The 10,122-nt window shown below is 41.9% G+C and overlaps 1 pseudogene; it reads right to left on the bottom strand.

Moving 5' to 3' along the window:
* Positions 1–5,774: 5,774 nt before the first annotated feature.
* Positions 5,775–8,029, bottom strand: LOC141813013 (uncharacterized; annotated as a pseudogene).
* Between the last annotated feature and the right edge of the window lie 2,093 nt (positions 8,030–10,122).

Genomic DNA, 10,122 nt, shown 5'->3' on the forward strand with positions numbered 1-10,122 from the left:
TGACTCCATCGACAGTCAAATCAACATTGGCTGAATGGGAAAAAATGATAGAGGAAGAATAATAGTAAAAATTACCTTTTATATCATTTTTACTATCCTATTGATAGAGGTATACTTCTTCTGCAAAAAGTGAAATCCGCCACCTTAGCGGCCCCACACGATCGGTCCCACGACCATTTATGAGGAGATAAATCGAGAAACTGCAGTTGGTCACGACATAGGAGGGTATTGCCTGGCTTCACCATGATTCGAACCCTTGCCCTCTTCTGTAAGTCTGCTGCGTCGTAACCAACTCAGCTATGAATCATAACAAAGTATCATATCTTGGGTCCTCAAATATGCTTTTGATGGAAGGGAGGAGAGCCCAATATCAATCATAATTTTAATAGTTGTAAGAATTTATAAGCAACATCATGATCCTCTTTGTGTAGGGACTATGACATGCTATAGATGGGATCACAATCAAAGGATGAAGGCATCTCGGTTGGCTGCTGCGTGTGCTTCCCAATTTATCCTGATGACCGATGGAAAACTTTCGTGGGACCGGACCGGTCACTCCGAGAGATTGAGTCAATATGACTAACTGGGATTATCATTTTTTTATGACATGCTATAGATGTCTCCTACATGGTGTGGTGGTAAGAGGTAGATTACTTTTCCCAATCAATTACAGTTTAAAACCCATGTATACATGTTGTGGTGTTTCAACAACTAGTGATGTTGGAGCACTACGTCAGGAGTCACCTCGTTTCTTGAATTTACTTAATGGGTAAAATATGAGATACCACCCCAGAATTAATAAATGTAAATTGAATACTTGATATAAAAAACATATAACTGCTATAAATGTCTCAGTCATACAAGTAACATACAAGTAACTATAGATATATCAATTAAGATAATTTATCCCCTTAGCAAATAGAGTTATCTAAATTAAAAATATATATTAAAATTTTGTAGGTGTTGATCAAAATTACAATAAGTAATGAACCTATAACAATGATTGGTTATTTGGTTATTGTTCTTAGAAAACAATTTGAATACGTAATAATGATTCATATTAAGGGAATTAAATAAAGAAATATTGCTAATATTTCTAGATTTAAATTGGGAAAACAAGTAGTTTCTTTCTCAAAATTATTATGATCTTCTTGCCTGTTGTGCTTTTACAACTCAATAAATCAGTTGGTTTTCTTGTTGTTGTTGTAGTTTTATGGTATAATAGTTGTAAAATTATGCTGGATTGAGTTATGACACTTGTTTTTATTAGATTAATATTTTTGTTAAAAAATTATAGTATATCAGTTGTCAAACATGTGTACAGAAAAAATATATTCAATACAATGTATCATGGTCGAGGAGACAAAAACAAGTACATAGAACTTTATTTGGGAGCATTTGGAGGTCTCTAGGTCCATTAACCACTTTTACACGAAATCGACTAATGGACCTTAGCCATTTAAAAAATTAAAAAAATTTTATATCTACAGAAAAAGGAGAGTCTAAGTAATATATTTATGGAGGCATTCAGTGAGTATCATTGTCATGAAAATTATAATGAGCTTCGGACACTATTTATCTTCTCGATTTATGTTCAAAAACTCATTACTCTCAAGAGTAATTATGATGTATCACCTTGGTGTTTGAGGGTATCAATACATTCAAGAGGACTGCCCAAATATAAAGAATTTGGTCTCATGTCATTCTGAGGGTTTTAGGTCTATCAGCAACTTTTAGACGAAACCAATTGATCGAACACAGGCGTATCAATAGATTAGTAGTAGGGGTTCGTGATCATAGAAAGGTTTTTAATCGATTGCTACAGTGTAACAATCAATTAAGATTTTAGATCATTATCACATAATGGTTTTCAATCGATTATGACACTTTAGTAATCAATTAGAAATACTATTAATTATCACAAAATGTTTTTTTAATCAATTGCGATACTGTAGCAATCGATTAGGATTTCAGATCATTTTCACAAAGAATTTTGTAATTGATTGATTTACTATAGCAATCGGGGTATTGTTCATGGTCACATAAGGGTTTTTAATTGATTCATGTACTATAGTACTTGATTTGGACTCCATTCATGAGTATAGATGTGGAGCGAATCGATTGCTACAATGTAACAATCGATTTGGGTAGAAACATATATAAACCTTAAACCCTAGCAATCGATTCTCTTAAATTCAAGTTCCACAGTCATCACCTTCTCCTCAATTGTTGAGCTCCTACTCCGATGCCCTCTCTGGCGAACTCACGGTCCGGTAATCTTTGGGTAAGCCTAAAATCTTCTTCTTTTAGGAATCCAGTTGTGGCATTCCACTTTTAACCCCAGATTTGGCCTTCTTTTAGGGATATTCATTTCCTCTAAGTGCTCACACAGGTAGTTACAATCTCGGTGACTTTGGATTCCGATGACTTTTAGGGATCTTTTACATTGACCCTAAACCCTCATATGACACCCAAGTAACCCCTAATTGCAACTTTTGTTCTTAATTATGTTACTTTTAATTGATTCACTAATCGATTGTCGTTTGTTTGTTTTGAATTCATGCGTCAATTTGGCATTTGCATGATTGCATGGTTGATGCATTATGATTCATGTAACATTTATGCATAAATAGGCAAAAATGTAAGCAACTTGACTTCGGTGAAGGCTCATCAAGTACACAACAAATAAGTCCCAATGCATCCAATCAAAAAACTTGTCGAACTCCTAAGTATCAACTGATTGCAGCGAGGTCACTGGACGTACAATTCTTTCATGACAATTGCTTTGATGTGCTCCAAATCATTTGGCATTATCACTTCTATTGTGAACGACATATTAACTTCAAATTAGTTTTTGAATTTTACAACAACCTACATCCATTAGCTGATGGTCTTAAATACCGGACCCGTATTGCTTATCATAATTTGGACTTTACTCTTGCCATTCTCTAGGATTGTTTAGAGTGTCGCGCTTCTACTAATGATTTTTTATTCTACCCTTTGTTGAATGAGCCTCTTCCAATGCCCTTTGAGTAGATATCATTTTCTTCCATATATCAGCACTTTTCCAAAAACCTTGTCCCGTTGATCTTAATACGTGTCTAGGTAATGAAATAGCCGCCCCTGACAATGTGTTGTATAAAGTGATTGTCAGTTGCATTCTACCTATAGTGAGCCATCCGCTAACCACTATTAGACCCCCACACTTCTTTATATTATATGCATTTCGCCACACTCATAACATAAATATGGCTTTGAACATGTTTCATTGCATCATCCACTTCATCAAGTCGATATAGGGTCAGGTTCACATGCCTTTTGCTCACATTATCACAGTCTGATTAGAATCTGTCAGCGTAAATGTTTCTCAAGGTGTGTTGTATTCCATGACTGTGAAATATGATAGGATCACCACGAGGGCATTCTCCTTGGCGGGCAAATACATGGAAAAATGGAGTGGATTGATGATCAACAAGTGGATGAGGGACCCAGACCGAGATCGGGAGTGGACAAGATGCAACAGGACATGTGGACTATGTAGGGCCTATGTTAGAGGATGAGGTTGAGATCAGTTTATATGATCGATTTGACCAACTTGAGTCTCATTTTTTTAGCTCCAGGATTCCATTGATACACAATTTGAGGAGCTCAGTCTAAAGCATCAACAATTTCAGTCCTCGGTTGATCAAGGATTTTCATAGTTAAATGAAAGTGTAGACATCATTTAATAACAAGGGCTCGAGATGTTTGAGTTCTAGCATTCTTGGCTTTCAAGGGAGTAGGCTCCTCCTCCTCCTCCTCCTCCTCCCCCCCCCCCCCCCCCAAGCTAATGGAGATGTAAGGATTAGATATTCCTTATTGTTTAGTGTGGTCGCCTTGTTCTGCTGTTATTATTATAATTTTTGTAGATATTATCTTTAATTTGCTGATGTGGATGTTTAACGACTATGTATTGACTGTTAACTGTTTAATATTAGTCAATTATATTTTCATATACTTTAGATGTTTATTTAAGTATGAATGTTATTTGCAATGTAACAATCGATTAAACCACTTCGTAACCCTGAGCATTACTCCTAATCGATTGTTATAGAAATGTAATTAATCTAAAAACCTTCTATGGCCATGAACTGTGCCCTTAATTGATTGCTACAGTGTCGTAATCGATTCAAACCTATTCTATGACAATGAACAGTATTTCTAATCGATTAATTACTAAAGTGTTGTTATCAGTTAAAAACTATTTTGTGACAATGAACAGTGTTTCTAGTTGTAGTCTCAATCATTAGGGACAAGTTTAGTAAATTCAAATTACAATAAGTGAATCATCAATCTCATTAGTGATAATGTGTAGTGTGTTTGTACTTCTTGTATATCAAATGATGTATTAATTGTTGTGCTTTTTTGGTGTGTTATTTTGTAAAATCTTGGTCTAAATTTTTATTGTTGTAAGATTGTTGTTGTGTACCTATTACTCACTACAAAAATACAGGCCATTTGGGACGAATTTTGCGACGAAAAAACTAAATATTTTCGTCGCAAAAATAATTAGCGACGAACTTGGCGACGAAAAACTTTCTGTTGCAAATAGGTCGTCGCAACCGTTTGCGACGAAAAATTCCTTATTCGTCGCAAATTTTGCGACAAATTTTGAAATTGGCGTCGCAAATATTGGCGACAAAAAATAATTGTCGTCCCAAAATTTGGCGACGAAAAATTTTTTCGTCGCAAACTTTGCAACGAAATTATTTTTTTCGTCGCCAACGGGGACAAAGAAAACAGCAAAAAGGGATGCAGTGGCTGGTCAATTTTGCGACGAAAATAGTAAATTCGTCGCCAAAATACCGCTATTTTTGCGACGAAAAATAATTTTTCGTCGCGAAAAATAGATTTTCGTCGCAATTGGCGACGAAAATTATATTTTCGTCGCCAATTGGCGACAAAAATTTAACTAGCACTGTTGCTACGATATTGGCGACGAAAATTATTTTTTCGTCGCCAATTGGCGACGAAATTCACATTTTCGTCGCCAAGTATAACTAAATTAAACTACCACTGTGACTACGATACGTTGGCGACGAAAAAGGGTTTTTCGTCGCTAAATTTGCGACGAAAAAGTATTTTCGTCGCCAATTTGGCGACGAAAAAGGGATTTTCGTCGCCAATTAGACGACGCACAGTATTTTTCGATATGTTTGCGACGAAAACTGTTTTCGTCGCAAAATTCGTCGCAATTTTAAAAAAAAATTGACAGCTACAATCTGTTTTTGTTAATATGAAACCTGTTTACATATATATCACATCCACATACATCCACATACAAAAAACAAACATACTCACATCCACAAACAACAAACATCTAAAATATAATATAACAAACTTCATTAAAAGGTAACAAGCTACCAACATTCATATACAAGCAAACAACATCCATATCCAAAAACAAACAGTATCAAACAAACTCTAAAAGTTCCATATCCAAGCAACTAACATCCATATCCAAGCAACATAAAAAAGTATCAAACAAACCAACATCCATATCCAATCTCCATCAACTCCATAAATAAATACATCCATGATAAAGTATCTAAAGACCAGAAAAAAATATATGCAGAAATATCACCGTCCACGGCGGCCTCGGGTGATACTTTCTGCGTCACTGATCGCTTCTTCATCAAAATTATTTTTTCTTTTCCTACATTAGCAAACAGAAATATTAGAAAATTATTTATTTTTTACAAATAAAGTATAAAATATAAAAATTTACTTTTTCGCCGTCCTTGGATGAACCCCTGTTGAAAATAAAATAAAAATATTAATTAGTAAACAATTAAATAGTTACAAAAACACAAAACTAAAAGTAATATTAAATGCGAGGAAAATTAAAATAATACACAACTAGGCTATGAAGAAGCGTCGTCATCACCGGCATCATGGGGAGGCTGATCAGGCAACTGACTCGGAGCGGAGTCTAACTGAAAATGCGCGAAAAGTAAATCCTGTCGTCTGCGCATTTCTCTCATTTCTTCATCCCTTTGCAATATTATTCCTTTTAAATGAGAGACTTCTTCAGTTAGACTGTTTATTTGTGCCCTCATTGCTGGTTGGCTGGAAGAAGAAGAGGTGGTAGGAACTCGATGAGTTCTGCTCAGAGAACCCAATCCCAATATCCTCCCTCCCTTCGATCCTCCAGTCACCTCCAACCAAATATTCAGGTCATTTCCTACGGAGGGCTCAGATCCATCAGCAGTACTAGCACTTGAACTTCTCTGTGCTAGCTCGAGCTCATCATATTTTTCCTGTATTGAAATATAAATACATTTAATAAGTTAAAGAAGATACATAACTTTTAAAATTCATTTAAGTTAAATATTAAAATTTAAACCTTTAGTGTTCTAGCTCTTTCCCCGCTCCAAGTCTTATCTTTTTTCTGGAAAGTGCGGGTAAATGTCTCCATAAATACTGGCTCCTTTCCCATCTCCTGAGTCTAAAAAAGCATTGTTAGAAATAGAGAAATAAAGTAAATTTAATTAATAACATAGTGTGTAAAAAATTTTACTAATCTGCGCGCGTGTTCCTCTACGTTGATGGAGCCTCCCGCATATGTAGCAGATGATTCACCAGAATTAACTTTTTGGTTTGCCTTATTTTTTTCACTTTTTTGTTTGCTTTCCTCGGTTTGCCAAACAGCGAGGATCTTTGTCCAATTTTCATCAGTAATGCACGGTGGTTTTTTATTTCTGGTCTTGGCATGATTGAGCGTATGCCGAATATGATCCCCACATTTTTTTTTAAAAAATTCTCTTGATTTCCAATTCATGTGCGGGATCCCATGTAAATGCACGCTGAAATAAAAAAATCATAAATACTTAGATATATTCAATTTGATTTGATATAACAATTAAATTAAGAAAACATATACCTTGAATTCACTCCACCATAAATCCTTTGTGGAGTCTGGAGTGCTGGTATAAGTGAATGAAGCTCCTCCCCAATGATTATTGACGATTCTATTAACTTTGCGAATAATTGATACTGAATTTTGGAAACTATAAAAAATTTCAAACAAACATTATTAGTAAAAAAAAATTTAATCTAAAATTAACAAAATTGATATATACTTACGAATCGCCCTCAGGAACTACAACCTCGCGAGGTTGGTTTGTAGTGGACTGTACCGGAGAAGGGTTTGGAGACTGTAACGTCGACGGCTGTGGTGGCGAAGGTGTATGGGAAGGTCCTGCAACAATGGGCGGTGAAGGTGCAGCAATGGGCGGTGAAGGTGCAGCAATGGGAGGTGAAGGTGCAGCACTGGACGGTGAAGGTGCAGCACTAGGGGAAGCAGACTGTCGAGGTGCTGAAGCTGACTTGTTATGGTCGTAAGGATACGGAGGCGGATCCGGATCGAGAGAGACGCCCGAGTCGAGTCAACCATCCGGGAGCAGCCGACCAAGGCATTACGGCCCGAATCCGAACCCCTGGGTAACCACCCGAATGGCCCCTATTCAAGTCCGATAGGCTGACTGGTCAGCAGATGATACGGATAACTCCGCCGAGCCGACTCCCGGCCAACCCGACTCGTGAGCAGTGTACCCGACTCGCCCCGGGAGTCGGGGCCGAGTCGTAGGGCCGAGTCTCTGTCACTGACCACTCCCCTTTCTTGTCCTATGGCCGGTAACTGACACACCCCTCACTGGGTATGGCAACGCGCCGCCTAACGTACGCCCCTGCCAACAGTGTACCACCTCATTAAAGACGTCACTCCTCACAGGTACGGAGAGTACTCTCAAGGTAAGGTTCACCTTGCCTTGTCCGTGGTACGAGCATCCTCCTCCTTATATAAGGTGAGCCCCTTCACAGGGGCCAGGTATGTTCTCATTAGTTCTTCGTCATCTTCACTTCCTCATCTTCATCTCCAGACGCCTGACTTAAGCATCGGAGTGGTCGCGCCGGTCACACCGGCCTTCCTTCTCACGGTGTTTGTGCTTGCAGGTCTGCCGGTGATCGTCGTCCCCTTATCCTTCTTCATCCCGGAGTGGTGCTGAGGACCAGCTGCGCGCCCAGAAGCTGTTCTTGACGGGAACATATTTTGGCGCCGTCTGTGGGAAGATAACAAGTCCCGAATCAAGACGTGCCCATGGGTGAACCGCAACAGCCTCAGCTCATCACTCTGACGCAGGAAGAGTTAGATCGGAGGATAGCAACGGCGGTTCTCGCCGTCACTCGAAGCCAACACGAGGCCGCTGCGCAGCCTTCGCGAGTGCCCACTCGGGTCGAGGAGGCCCCCCCAGCCGCCACTCGGCAACAACGAGCTCCGCCTGAAGCTCCGCGAGCCCCCTCCCTGAGACCCCTGGAGGAAGCCGATTACTATGATGCTTCCATGGAATCGGCCGCAGAACAGACGCCGATCAGAGAGCCCGCCCGCGGGAGAAGGCCCGAGATAGGAGAGGCGAGAGGGCTAGAAAACTCTCCCTTCGTACGCCGAATCCTAGATGAGGAAGTGCCTCGGCATTTCCGAATGCCTCAGTTCCCTGATTACACTGGAAACACCGATCCGGAAGACCATTTGGGTCGGTTTGAGAACGCCGCCCTGCTGCACCAGTACACGGACGCCATCAAGTGTCGAGTCTTCTTGACCACCTTATCCGGATCGGCGCTCAGATGGTTCAATCGGTTGCAGCCCTCTTCCATCTGGTCCTTCGCCGAATTCAAAGGAGCTTTCCTGCGACACTTTGCCACTAGCAAGACTTACCGCAAGACTATAATGGATCTTTTTGCCACCAAGCAGAAAACCAGAGAGTCTTTAAAGGACTTCGTGCGCCGATTCAACCAAGTAGCACAAGAGGTGCCCGCCGCCTCTTCGGATGTCCTTGTAAACGCCTTCTCCCAAGGCTTGACTGAAGGGGACTTCTTCCGGTCTATAATCAAGAGACCTCCCGAAAACTTCGATGTTCTGCTCAGCCGCGCCGACAAGTACATCCACGTGGAAGAAGCTCAATCCGCGCGGCGTCGGGATACTGAACCCGGCCATAGTAGTTCTGCTCACCGGAATGCTCCACCCGCCCCCCGAGCCGACCGAAAACCGGCCCCACAACTACTGCCTAGGTCCGACTCGGACCACACCTCAACGCCGGTTAAACAGAGCCAACGAACCATCCATGAGGTGAATAACCAGCCTGGCCCCCCTGCCGGGGCCTCCCGATGGGTTCCTCGATTTTGCGCATACCACCAGTCGAGGAGCCACGCCACTAATGAATGCCATCAGTATGCCCGAGAGCTGCGCTTGGCCGCCGACCAGCAAACGCAGAGGTCTCCCAACCCAAGGCAAAGAAGGCCCGCCGCCGAGCGGGCTGGTTCCAGATCACGGCCCCCTTCTCCTCGGTCCACTCAGCGCCGAGATCGTTCACCCAGGCGAGGGGAACCTGCTCCCCGAGAGGAAGCTCCCCGAGAACTGAGGTCCCACCACCACGAAGACTCCCCCGGCCATAACAACCAGAACAACGCCACCCGAGGTAACATTCTCATGATCACCGGGGGAGCAACTGATGGCGATTCCCACCGAGCCCGAAAGGCCCACAGCCGACAGCTGGAGGTCTGCGGTGTCGGTAAAGGGCCGCGAGAAGAAGGACCGATCCTCGGATTCGGCCCCCAGGACTTGGAAGGCGTGGAAGTCCCGCACGACGACGCCTTGGTCGTGCACGCCACCATCGCCAACTACAACATCGCCCGAGTCTTCGTCGACACGGGCAGTTCGGTAAATATCATCTTTCTGAAAGCTTTTGCGCAGATGCAGATTGACAAGGCCGACTTGTCGCCTATGACTACATCCCTGTTCGGGTTCACGGGGAACGAAGTGCGGCCACTCGGACAGATCACCCTAGCCATCTCGCTGGGAGAAGAACCTCTGAAAAGGACTCGGCGCGTCCCCTTCACCATTGTGGACGCGCCATCCGCCTACAATGTTATCTTGGGAAGGCCGACTCTCAGCGCCTTCTCGGCGGTGGTCTCCACCTACCACCAGAAAATGAAATTCCCGGTTGGTGATCAAGTCGGAGAAGCCCGAGGAGATCAGCTGGCCTCCCGGAAGTGCTATGTGGACATGGTCCGAACCGAGGCCAGGAA

The sequence above is a fragment of the Curcuma longa genome, chromosome 20 (assembly GCF_044706935.1).
Source record: "Curcuma longa cultivar G26 ecotype Majalengka, Jawa Barat chromosome 20, ITB_CL_G26_1.1, whole genome shotgun sequence".
In the NCBI taxonomy this organism is placed as follows: domain Eukaryota; kingdom Viridiplantae; phylum Streptophyta; class Magnoliopsida; order Zingiberales; family Zingiberaceae; genus Curcuma; species Curcuma longa.